We start from the raw sequence: 12,500 nt of genomic DNA on the forward strand, positions 1-12,500 counted from the left end.
TTTTACTCCCGCCCCAAACAATAATTTAATATATGATCGGCAAGCTCACGAGGCGTTGTGAGCTTGTAGATCAACTATTCTATTGGGCGAATGTTCCACCCCAGGCCAGGGTAAGGCTCTCCTAAAACGCTGACACACGCGCTGACGACAGACTGCAGTCTATAGCTAGGCCTAATTGTAAATAAAAGCATAAATAAAGGTAATAAAAAAAACAACACAAATCTAATAGAAACATATAATAATAGGCTGCTAACGTGCAAGATATGATTGTATATAGGATTTCTATCCTATCGTGCATTGTGATCGCCCATGCATATGGAGCACAATGCTTTATAATTAACATTATCGATCCGTAGGCTACTCTACTCTACTCCTCTCTCTCTCTCTCTCTCTCTCTCTCTTCGTTCTCTCTCTCTCGCTCTCATGAGAGATCAATGTCGTCTGGCGCGCGCGCCACCATGCCTGGCTGCCAGCCAGCCGTGCGCGCGTGTCCGTGCAGTGCACGAGAGACGCATCATGATGGAGGGCTGCGCAAAACTATTATAGCCAGCCAGCCAGCCAGGCCTGGCTGTTTCAATTCATGTTTGAGTGATTCAAATGAAATATGAATGAAGAGTGATTCAACATATTTGTCTAAAACCATTATGACGTGCACTTGAACGCAGATAATATAGGCGGTAGGCCTACACCCGGATGGGAATTATATAGCTCCCATGTGTTTGAGTGTGTGTGTGTGTGTGTGTGTGTGTGTGTGTGTGTGTGTGCGTGCGTGCACGCGCATCCTTTTCAGTCATCCTTTTCAGTCACAATAGGCCAATATTCCCGTGAAAATAGCCGATCTACAAGTTCACACATGAGCAATGTGGCATATGCTGAGAGCTTGTAGGCCGTATAATAATTCCACTACGGGGAAAGTTCAGGTTCACCCACCTGATGATGGATGCACAGGGGGGGGGGGGGGGGGGGGCGTGGGGGGTCAAGTGTCTTGCCCTGCAGGGGCACCTCGTCAGGTTAGTGACCTTCTGCTTACCAGGTGACCTAAAGGTCGAAAAAATCCGGACACACAAAATAGGCTATAGTTAAAAAAGGAGGTAAAACTTCATTAAACCAACATGTTTCGACCTATTAGCGGTCTTCACCAGGGCTATAAGCTCTGGAATATATATATAATATATATATATATATTTATTTTTTATTTTTGGTTATTAATAGATGGGACTCAGGTCAGACTCTGGCTTATCAAACATCTCTCCTTTTTTTGTCGTCAATGAAAGGAGAGGAGTTCAATGAGCCACGGTTACATTAGTAACCTGACAAGTTGGGATAGCCTAGAGCAGTGTTTTTCATCCATCCATCCATCCATCCATCCATCCATCCATCCATCTTCGACCGCTTATCGTAGTTGGGCAACAGCTCCACCAGAGTGTTCCAGACGTCCGTCTCCAGAGCAACATTCAAGGCCCATTATTCATTCTGCTTTTGAGCCACCCACGGACTATATAAACAAGTTCCCTCCTCCTACCTTGATCTGGTCTCTCTCAAGCAGAAACGATGTACCGAAGCAGCGGGACAAAATTCGGATATCTCCATGATCATTTCGAGTTGTATATAGTCTTGTTAGCTTGTGTTTTGCATTGCGCTGTGGCTATACAGCTACAATACGTCACCAGTCTCGCGTCGATCCCGCATATCTCTCCGATCAGATTGTGTTTGGGGTACATCGTCTCTGCCCGAGAGAGACGAGATGGGAGCAGGAGGAGGGGACTCACTGCTGCCACCCGCTGGCGGAGTCAGGTTACCACGGACCAGCACGTGATGACATCTTAGCCTCTCAGACACAAAACGAAAGAACTTTGTCCACAATTCTATTCTGTATTGCTGTTGGTATACCATAAAGGAGAGATAACTGGCACCTACGCTCAAAATAGCAATTCTTCTACACGCTCTAACAGTGTAGACTTCAGTAATGCAGATATTTAACAATAATTTAACTCTTGAAGTTGAGAGCGTAAAATGAAACCAAGTGTACCCGGAAGGGTCCATTTGGTTTAATTTTACGCTCTCAAAGAGTGAAAGATAAGGGTCCATTTGGTTACCAACTGTCCATCATTTAGCTGCATGGGGACCACCTGGAACCCTCTCAAGGCCCAAGACCGCTGGTTGAAAACCACTGCTCTACAATTACCCTTTATTTATTTATTTTACAATTTTGAAAATACATTTTTAAATAAATTAGTTCAACTATAGCCGTCCGATGATCTGCATCGCCACGTAAAGGTTTTTTTCAAAATAGTAAAAACTAGAAAAAGTGCCCTTCCGGGCACAGGTCTCCACCAGGTTATCCACAGATCCGTGCAGTTAGAGGTAAAAAACACTTTTCGGCCAGTTATGCACAATTTCACGGAAATCACAGCGATGTGTTCATGATTTGCAGCATTTTGTTTGAAACTGAGCACTCCTGTGAACTTTGGAAGCCAATCTTAACCAATCAGGATGGAGTCTGATAAATCTGAAAGACCCGTTTCGTTGAATGGCTCTAGAGAGACTGTGTACCAATTTGCGTGATGTTTGGACAAAATCTGTAGGTGTAGTGTGCAAAAACTTGTTTTGCACAAAGCGGCCTCCTGGTGGCGCTATAACAGGCCGTTCTGGAAAGTTGGGGCAGAGGTTCATCGTTGGCATCCAGGGAGTGTGTGTGCAAAATATGGCATCGACCGGGTTAACGGTGGGCCGAGATTAGCTGTTCACGGACACACGGACGGACACGCGGACGGACGGACACGCGGACGGACGGAGTGCAAAACATACTCTCCCCACATGCCTTCGGCCTGGTGGAGACAATAAATAAATTAGGGGTGAGGGGTTGCGCAAGATATAGCCCATGGTGTTAGATCAGATGTCTTCCTTAAAATCTTTTAGGAGTGGGCCAAGAACAGGCCCCTGGGAGATCCCAATTAAAATTGGGGTGGAATATGTTGGGTGGGTGGATTACCTCATAAATATGTCCATTGTCCAAGACGTTTTACTTTTCAACATAGTTTTCATTTGTTACTCTGACCAATATGCTAACTCACTCACAGAACACATTTGACAGGCAACCTCCCGGCCATTGTTTGCGTTCGTTTTGGACGTTCTTTAGTTGGGTTCAATCACTGTGTTTTGTAGTGTATAGCTCCAGTTAGCTCATAACATTAGCGCTTGTTGCAGCCTTTCAGGGCTTAGGAGGCACTCCCATTGGCTTTGGCAACGTTTCAGAGTATGGGTTCAGACTCTGGGCAGCCAATCATGACTAGGTCGTCAGAGCCAACCCGAGCGAAAATAGGCCAGGCTTCACCTGGCAGAAAGTACGGGTAAAAGGATGGCACGATAATAAGCAATTTGTCTTTATAAAGATCACCTTTGCTTCCACGGCCTTCCTCAGTGTGATACAATACATCACACTGAGTAAGGCTGTAGTAGGCTGAAACGTCCGTGTTTGTATCTGCCTTCTGGGTCTTTTCAATATACAAGAGATCCTAAAAGGACGGAATGATCTGCTGATCTTTTCAATGATAGGCTACTGTTTCTGCCAGTCATAGAACCGTTGCACCTGATAGTGTCGCAGTCCTGCCCCCTTTCATAACGACGAGAGCACCGGAAGAGAATCTCCCATTAATTTCCCCCATTGACGTTTCAGAAAGTATTTATTTAAAGACCTTTCAGCCTCGGACAAAGCCAACTCGGTTCCTAACAAATCATGACAATAATTTGGGGGGCCGAACAAATAATTAGAAAAAAAAGTGTTGTACCCTGCCCTTTTTTTCCTTCTTTTTAATTATTTGTTCGGTACAAACAATTGTGTTTATTGTCATGATTTGTCAGGAGCCGAGTTGGCTTTGTCCGAGGCATAAAAGTCTTTCTGAAACGTCTATGGGAAAAATGAATGGGAAATTATCTTCTGGTGCCCTCGTCGGGGGTGGGAATGCGACGCTCTACAAACGTGAACTGTGAAGGATAGTAAGAAACACAGCTGCGGCTAATCACATTAATGCGTGTGCATGCTTAAGTGCATGTGCCAGTGTGTGCAAGACACACCTCAAATCTAACACACACCCATTATTGATGTAATTAACTGTAGCTGTGTTGTGTTGTGTACGCCGCTGTGTACTTACTATGACAGTGGTTTCCAACCTTTTTCATATCAAGGTACATTATTTATTCGGCATTTGAGCCACGGACCACCATTCGATGACATTTAGCGTCTCAGTCCCAAGACTAATAGAATAATGATGTTGATGTTGTCGTTGGATACGATTTTGTCCACATTTCCATGCTGTGTTGATGTTTGGTAGCATTAGGAGAGACAAACGATAAAAAAAACTACATGTGTAGACTTCTTGTAAATTAGTAATCCAGATATTTAACAATTGAACTCTTGAGGGGGTAAAATGAAACCATATGGACCCTTACGCTCTCAAGAGGTAAATATCTACAAGGGCATATTTGGTTGCCAACTCTCCATTTAGCTGGGGACCACCTGGAACCCCCTCAAGGGCAACTGCAGGTGGTCCTTAAGGGTTGACATCCACTGTACTATGAGGTCAGCTTTTTGCATTTTTGAGGCGTGCAGCCACTCCAAGAAACAGCAATGTGTCTCTTTGTTTACCCTGCTGTAGTTCTTAGACTAACTGAACTACAAAATCTAACTCTGCGGAGGTGCACAGGTACACCACTGACTCGAGTGCCCTATAGGCTATCTATACCGACTCCATAAAGGATTCTGGATTCATTCAAACTTTTGTTTGTGTGTGTGTGTGTGTGTGTGTGTGTGTGTGTGTGTGTGTGTGTGTGTGTGTGTGTGTGTGTGTGTGTGCGCGCGTGTGTGTGCGTGCGCGTGCGTGTGCGAGCGTGTGCGTGCATGTTTTAGCCCTGCATCTATGAGAAAGCTCGGGCAACATTGAGTTTCAATAAGTCACACATATTTCAACTTTAACGATCATAACTAGGTTAGAGCTCCTAACAATGGCCGGCCTGTCCCCCATACTAAATATTCTGTTTATCTCTTCACTGATTGGTTTAAAATATCTGACATGCTTTGGCCCGTCGCTCATTTTCCTTCCAAATTCAGCCAATGAGCACATCCAGACAGAGAATTCTTGGCTCCCAGGGTCATTATGTCATTATTATGATGTGTGATTTTATTATTCTGACATATTTCACATTTTGGTGGCGTCATGTGCTGTGGCGTCTATGGACTTTGATGTTTGTTTAGGATAGTTATGATTAGAACTGTCCCGATACTGTATCGGTATCGGAAAAGTGTCTGTATCACTTATTTCTGTCATATCGGTTCATGTCGGTATCAGCGAATATGCCAGTCTAAACCTGAACGGGAACCCATTTTGGTGTTAGCATCATGTTATGCTTTAGCTATTGAAAAATAGCAGATCTACAAGCTATAGCGCGCCACCGAGTGGCACGCTACGAGCTTGTAGGTCTGCTATTTTTTTGAAAAATCGAAGAACGACTGACATTTTTTAGAATCTGATCTCAGGTCAGAATGGGGTTAATCAGACCAGTGTGTGTCCAGTGGAAACCTCGTATGAATCTGATCTCAGGTCAGAATGGGCTAACCACCGATCCGACAAAAGGGGTAAGGGGTTGACACTATGGCAGCAGGTAAATCACATTTGGGGGCATCTGGAGTTTGCTTTGGAGTTGCCCAAACTGCAAGTGCACATTTGAGTGAGGAGTCTGCTATAAACACAACACCAGTTTCAATAAGTCACAAGTATCTGACATTAACGATCATAACTATGCTCGAGTTCAAAACAATGGTTCAAATATCCAGTGTATCTCTTCACTGATTGCTTTCAAATATTTGACATGCTTTGACCGCTGCAGTGTAAATACAATATTTCCCTCTGAGGTGTAGCGGAGTAGGAATGTTGCATTAGATAGACATGTTTAAACTATCTAGTACTTGTCTGAGTAAATTGCACTAGATGTATATGCAGCTGTGTGATATTAGATCTAAACAGTTTGGGCCACGTCCCGCATTCATGACTGCGGCACTGAACACACCCACATGCTGACTGACCACACCCACATACTGACTGACCACACCCACATACTGACGGACCACGCCCACATACTGAATGACCACACCCAGATATTTGAAAGGTAAGTGCATTTGTAGATGAAAGTACAGTTGTTCTTTCATCTATAAATGCACTTATACCTTTCAAATAATCCTTCCATTCAAAGAATATGTTGAGACCAACTCTAAAGTGCATCAGAGAGTGAGCCACAAATAATCCTTCCATTCAAAGAATATGTTGAGACCAACTCTAAAGTGCATCAGAGAGTGAGCCACAGACAGACATATAGTGGACCGCTGGTGTTAAAGGGAGACTGAAGGCGTCAGTGTTTAGTTGGTTCGAGTCCAGAATCTCAGCAAGAAGGCAGATTTATTTCCTGGTTTTCTTTAGCATTGACAACACACACGCACACACACGCACACACAGATGCACCCGTTACCCCAGGATTCTCTAGCTGGCGGAGCCTGGTCTCCATGGTTACTGCAGGCATTCTTTTGGACGACCCAACACTGTTTTTGTTTTGGGTCCTTTTGAATGAAGACTCTGAGCTTTGTAGAAACACAACCTCAGCACAGTTACACTGCCAACACACGCACGCACGGACGCACACACGCACGCACACACACACACACACACACACACACACACACACACACACACACACACACACACACACACACACACACAAAATCAGTCTACAGTTGCTTTGACATGTCACCCATTATGTCAGTGATTTGACCATTGAATACTCCGTTACTATTGGTTGACAGTAATGTCAGCCATGGTAATCTGAAGACTAAAGCTCCACCTCAGCCCGTAGCAGTTGACCCATAGCCTTGACGACCAACGACCGTGGCATGCGTTAAAATGTCATTTAGATGATTTAGACGGATGTCAGGTTCATCTGTTTACCTGGTATCCTATAGTTTCAATTATGTACAGATTATTATATTTTTATTATTATTTTGATAGTACATTGTTGGAACCAAATGGACCCTCATGGGTCTGTAACTCACAGAGTGTACAGATGGAACCAGATACTCCATTTGTATGCTCTCAGAGTTAAATTAACTTGGATTTTTACAATACATACATTGGGGTCCCAGAGATGGAAATGGGGGGGACCGTAATTCCGGTCAAATGAAAATGGTTGAGAATCACTGCTAGAGCCGTAAATATCTTCTCTTAATGGGGGTCCTGACCTTGGCATATATTCTCTAATGGGGGTCCGTGGGATAATTAGTGTCAATTTGCGGGTCCTTTCCATGAAAAAGTTTGGGTGATAAAAGACATGAATGACTACATTGTAATATCGCTGACCTAGGAACATTTAAGTTTTAACATCACTGGCCTAAGATCATGTGATCCAGGGAAACATGAGGTCATGTTGTAGTGCAGTGATGTAAATAGGTTTTCAATGTAATGAGTCCCCGGGATGCAGGGATGGTCTTTTAGAATGAGTCCCAGGGACATTCTATGAGTCCCACTTCAACGACGTTATAGGAGTCATATTTTGCCATTTTTACAAATTGCAGCATTGAACTCCCATTTCATTTTATATGGTTATAATGTGGTTATATTCATGTAGAAAACATAAGAAGAAATTACTATTATAACTAAAGCTAGCAAAATAAACTAGAGAATAAAAAAACAGTAGGCTACAGTAGTACTGTTAACTATATAACAGTAGTCCCTTAACTATAAACTGCGTTTTGGGATGCAAAATGCACCCTATTTTAATCTCCGTAGTGGTGACCATGCAGCGCTTCTTCTACAGGAGACATATATAAATATATATATATATATATATATATATATATATATATATATATATATATATATATATATATTAATGGCTGCACCATGTCTCTGTCTGTCTGTACGTCCAACTGTACGGCTGTAATGAACAGGAGAACCGTTCGCCCCACCGACTTCAAATTTGACACACGCGTTCCACCACAGGGAGTGCAGTGCCCGGTGTCGAGTCCGTCGGATAGCCGGTTGTCCAGAACCAGCACAAAAGCCGCTGCCCGGTCTCTGGACCTGATCACCCCTATATCTATATGGAGTGGGCCTGTTCTGACATCACTCTGACATCTGCATAGACTCCATATTTGGGCATGCCTGACAAATAACTCCATATATGGGTATAAAAGGGACAGATGCATTTCCAACTTGCATCGTTCCAAGTAGGCCAGTGCCCAACGTGCACCACTCTAGTTAACACTAATTTTGCTAATGACGGTTGTGTATACACGACTTTAGAATCAAAACCACGGGGTACATATTATAAAACCCCTTTTTTCAGCTTGTTCAGCGATCCTATAGAGTATTAGCCTCTGTCCCAGGCTTACTTATCTGCGAAAAGAAAAGCCTGGTCACAACCTAAGGCTGAAAAGCTATCGGCGGTTGTATCCTCCGGAATATCCGTCAGATGTATTTCCCCCGGATACGATATTTTCCCCGACCAATCGCAACACTTGTTTCATTTGCGGAGAATGTAAACTGATTTGTAAATCATCAACGTCATTTCCTTCGGCGATACTTCCCACTATCGAGCATTTTATAATATTTAGTGGAAAGACGGGAGACAATACATTCTGAACTGAACCAGTACCTTTTACTAGGGCCTTCAGATACAGAACTTTTCTAACAGATGGAATTTTTTTGGCTAATATGTATCGATACACTTTTAGACCGACATGTTTGTGCCAGCATGGATGATTACATCTATTTCTTGATCGCCTCTTGTCTTGATTGTTTAAACATGACGTCATGGGCCGCTATGCTCGATAACAGGCTTGATAAGCCCCATGCTTATTGATAACGGGTACTCAATAAGCTTGTTATCAGATTTTTTCGGCTCCATCTCTAGGCACATTATTAGTCCGACAACGTGGCTTCGCGTGCAGTTAGTAATGGGACCAACTAGTGTCGGGAATAATGACAGCGATCCTATAATATCAACACCCTGACTCTGTTTAACCAGAATGGAACAGAGATTGCATTAGTATCATTGGTAACACCTTTGGTAATGCTTCCATACAGACAATGCAGCGGCGTAGATATAACTAAACCATAACTAGACACTTGACAGCTAAAACGTGTGGGGGTGGTTAGGGTGATTAGATATAGAGTTATTATGGGTGGAGTTAAGTATACCTATTGTCGCTCCCATCGTCACACCCACCTCTGGCCAGCTCAAGGTGTTAAAATGTTCCGAATCTTCACAGGGCCTTTTCTCAGACCATGTTCTTTGATGGTCCAACCATGCAGTTTCAAACGGTCATATCTCCATATATTTTCCAATTTAAATGAACAATACATCATTATGAAAGCTTACAGTTTACATAATATGTAAAACACTGACAAAATTACCACTGCCCCCTCGTGTCTCAAACCACTGTATACATAATAGCCTATAGATATTACACAGTATATGACTGTATAGCTCAAAGTGCAACAAAACCATGCAGGCTGCTTCACACTTCACGACTAGAAATATGAGGGATGTTTGTGAACTGTGACTATAATATTTAGGGGGGTCAGAAGAAAAACGGAACAGATGTGTTGTTTGTTTGCTTGCATGGGAACGATCATGTGACGGTCATCAGGGCTTCAGGACACCAGGCACATGAAAAGACACGTTTGTTTTCAGAAATGTGACCCCCCCCCCCCCCAGTCCCCCCCCCCCCCCCCCCCCATTCCAGTCCCCCTCCGGTCGTCTCCCCCCCCCCCCCCCCCCCCCCCCCAGATACCCTGCAACACTAGAAGACATTTTACACCAGTGTTTTTTTTGTTTTTTTCAACCAGTTCGTTTCCGGGGCCTCCTTCCAGGTGGTCCCCATGGAGCTAAATTATGGAGAGTTGGTAACCAAATGGACCCTTATAGAGTTTTTTAACTCTTGAGAGCGTAAAATTAAACCAAATGGACCCATACGGGTAAAATTTACGAATCTTTGAATATGTATTCTTTCAGAGTGAATGTTTTGAACTCAAATCTTTGCTTCTGGGGGGGGGGGGGGGGTCCCCTGGAACTACATATTTTCAGATGGGGGTCCGCGGATAATTTTTGGGGGCCTTGACATGAAAAAGGTTGAGAACCACTGACATAGAAACATGGGTTTTTCAGAAAACTGTCAGGATTTAGAAGACATTTTGTAGAATCGGTCTCAGGTCTAAATGCGTTGGTAAATGAGGCGCATATAAGGCTCATTTTAATACACGTATGCCTAGTTGCCTACAAACGATGGATGTTTATGTTTTGGGATATAACATTTCAAGGTCTTAAGGCCAAAGAAAAGCAGACCATAAATTCATAGATCACGTGACTTGGCTTTATTCTTTAAAGCATGCTTAAATGCTTCTCTGTAATGGGACAGCTGTTAGTATACGTTATGTGAGCGTCGCTGTTGGCGGCATTTCTGTTATTCGCGGCTGGATCACATAACTTGAATATTAGCGATGTCTAATTTGTCAACCTGTGGATATTTAGAACAAAATTAATATATTTCTAACTCTATCAGTTTTGTCCTGTTCTTCCAGAGATAAGGTTAATGAATAATGATACTGCAATGATACTGCACGCCAATGCCACTCTGCTGGTAGTATCTACCCGGAAATATGTTTCTGGTGATGTCTTGGCTATAGACTAATCCATGGAGCAGTTCCCTGTATGCCAGGTGCAGCTAATCAGTACTGAGGTGTAAAGCTGCGCTTTAACCCATTTACGCCTGGCGTCGATTTTACAAATGCCTTCTGAATGCCTTTCTGAAAAACCCATGTTTCCATGTCAGAAACACCCAGAAAATATATGTAATTGGCCACTGACCCCCATCTGAAAATGTGTTGTTCCAGGGAGTCAGGGACCCCCGCGGAAACAAAGATTTGAGTTAAAATCATTCGCTCTGAAAGAATATATATTCAAAGATTTCCGCCACATTTTCACGATATTAAAAAAAAAATAGCATAGCACAGCACAGCACAGGTGCCACGCTATGAGCTTGTGTTCTGCTCAAGGCCAGGCTGTCATATTCTGGGAGTTCGTTCCAGATATGTTTGATGTTTTATGGAATATAAGAATGTGAAAACTTTAACGCTGCTTCCCCAACGTTTAGTTGTAGTTGGAGACAGAAAGCAGACCTTTCTGGATGGTTCATGATATCGCACAAGATCAGAAAGGAATGTTGGCCCCATTCAAGGCTTTATAAACCAACAGTAATATTTCGGGGGAATAAATGTCTTTGACATGCAGTGTAAAGGTTTAACCCATTCTGAACGGGCACCCATTTTGGTGTTGGCATCATGTTATGCTTTAGCTATTGAAAAATAGCAGATCTACAAGCTCATATCGCGCCACCGAGTGGCGCGATACGAGCTTGTAGGTCTGCTATTTTTTGAAAAATCGAAGAACGACTGACATTTCTAGAATCTGATCTCAGGTCAGAATGGGTTCGTCTGACCAGTGTGTGTCCGGCGGAAACCTCGTATGAATCTGATCTCGGGTCAGAATGGGTTAAGAGTGCTATGATCCACTTTGTTGTATTACATGATTTTCCTGCTGAGACGTGAGTCCTCTCGGTTATGTAAATGTCTGTGTTGTCTGCATAATTATGCTAAGACATCTGGTTTGTTTTCCATAATGTCAGAGCCAGTGGGAGCATGTAGATCTACAGCATGTTGAACAGTAGAGGCCCTAGAATGGGTCCTTGTGGAACTATATGGAACTATCTGCATGTCATTGTTGTCCACTCAGATGTGAATTTACCCACCGTAAGGTAGTCACTAGCTGTCCTTTAAAAGTGTAGTAAGGTAATTTGTGTGAAACGAGACGCTTAAGGGCCACTACTAATTATATTACCCCCACACCAATCGCAACGCGCCTGTCAAATGTGTCCCCCATACATTTGTGCTTCCCAAAGGAAGTGTAAAGTGCTGCGCTAGAGGCTCCCAGCAGCAGTGTGTGAGCTGTTTGTGATGTTGCCCTACAAAGTGCAGTAACTTGCAGTAAAATTGGCCGACATTGGGTTGAAAAAGTGTGTCAGCCGGTGTTGTTTTTGGCAGCACATTTGGATTTTAGTTTGAGTCTTTTGAATAGTTTTCATTTAGTCAATGTTTTAGTGTTAGCCTATTCAGTCGACTAAAACTATAGACTATCATAAGATTTTAGTCGACTAAATCTACAGTTGACTAAAATGTATTTTGGCGGGGGCCTTGATGCCGTCATAATGACTGATTTTACACATGCTGAAAATAGCCGAGCTCACTGCGAGCTTGTAGATCGGCTATTTTCAGCATGCAACCGAGTGTAAAATGCCTTTTACTGGATCTCTTGTCCACTAGTCCCTTCCTAACATTTTAGTCTGGTTTGACGAAATTGTCAATATATTTAGTCTTACTTTTAGTCATCATAGCTTAGTT

At 43.1% G+C, this 12,500-nt stretch overlaps 1 protein-coding gene across 1 annotated transcript in view; it reads left to right on the forward strand.

Moving 5' to 3' along the window:
• LOC310860480 (paralemmin-1-like) overlaps positions 1–12,500 on the forward strand; it is a 46,750-nt gene that overhangs the window by 628 nt on the left and 33,622 nt on the right. The window lies entirely within an intron of this gene.

Source organism: Protomyctophum parallelum (genome assembly GCF_964188405.1).
Source record: "Protomyctophum parallelum genome assembly, chromosome: 6".
In the NCBI taxonomy this organism is placed as follows: domain Eukaryota; kingdom Metazoa; phylum Chordata; class Actinopteri; order Myctophiformes; family Myctophidae; genus Protomyctophum; species Protomyctophum parallelum.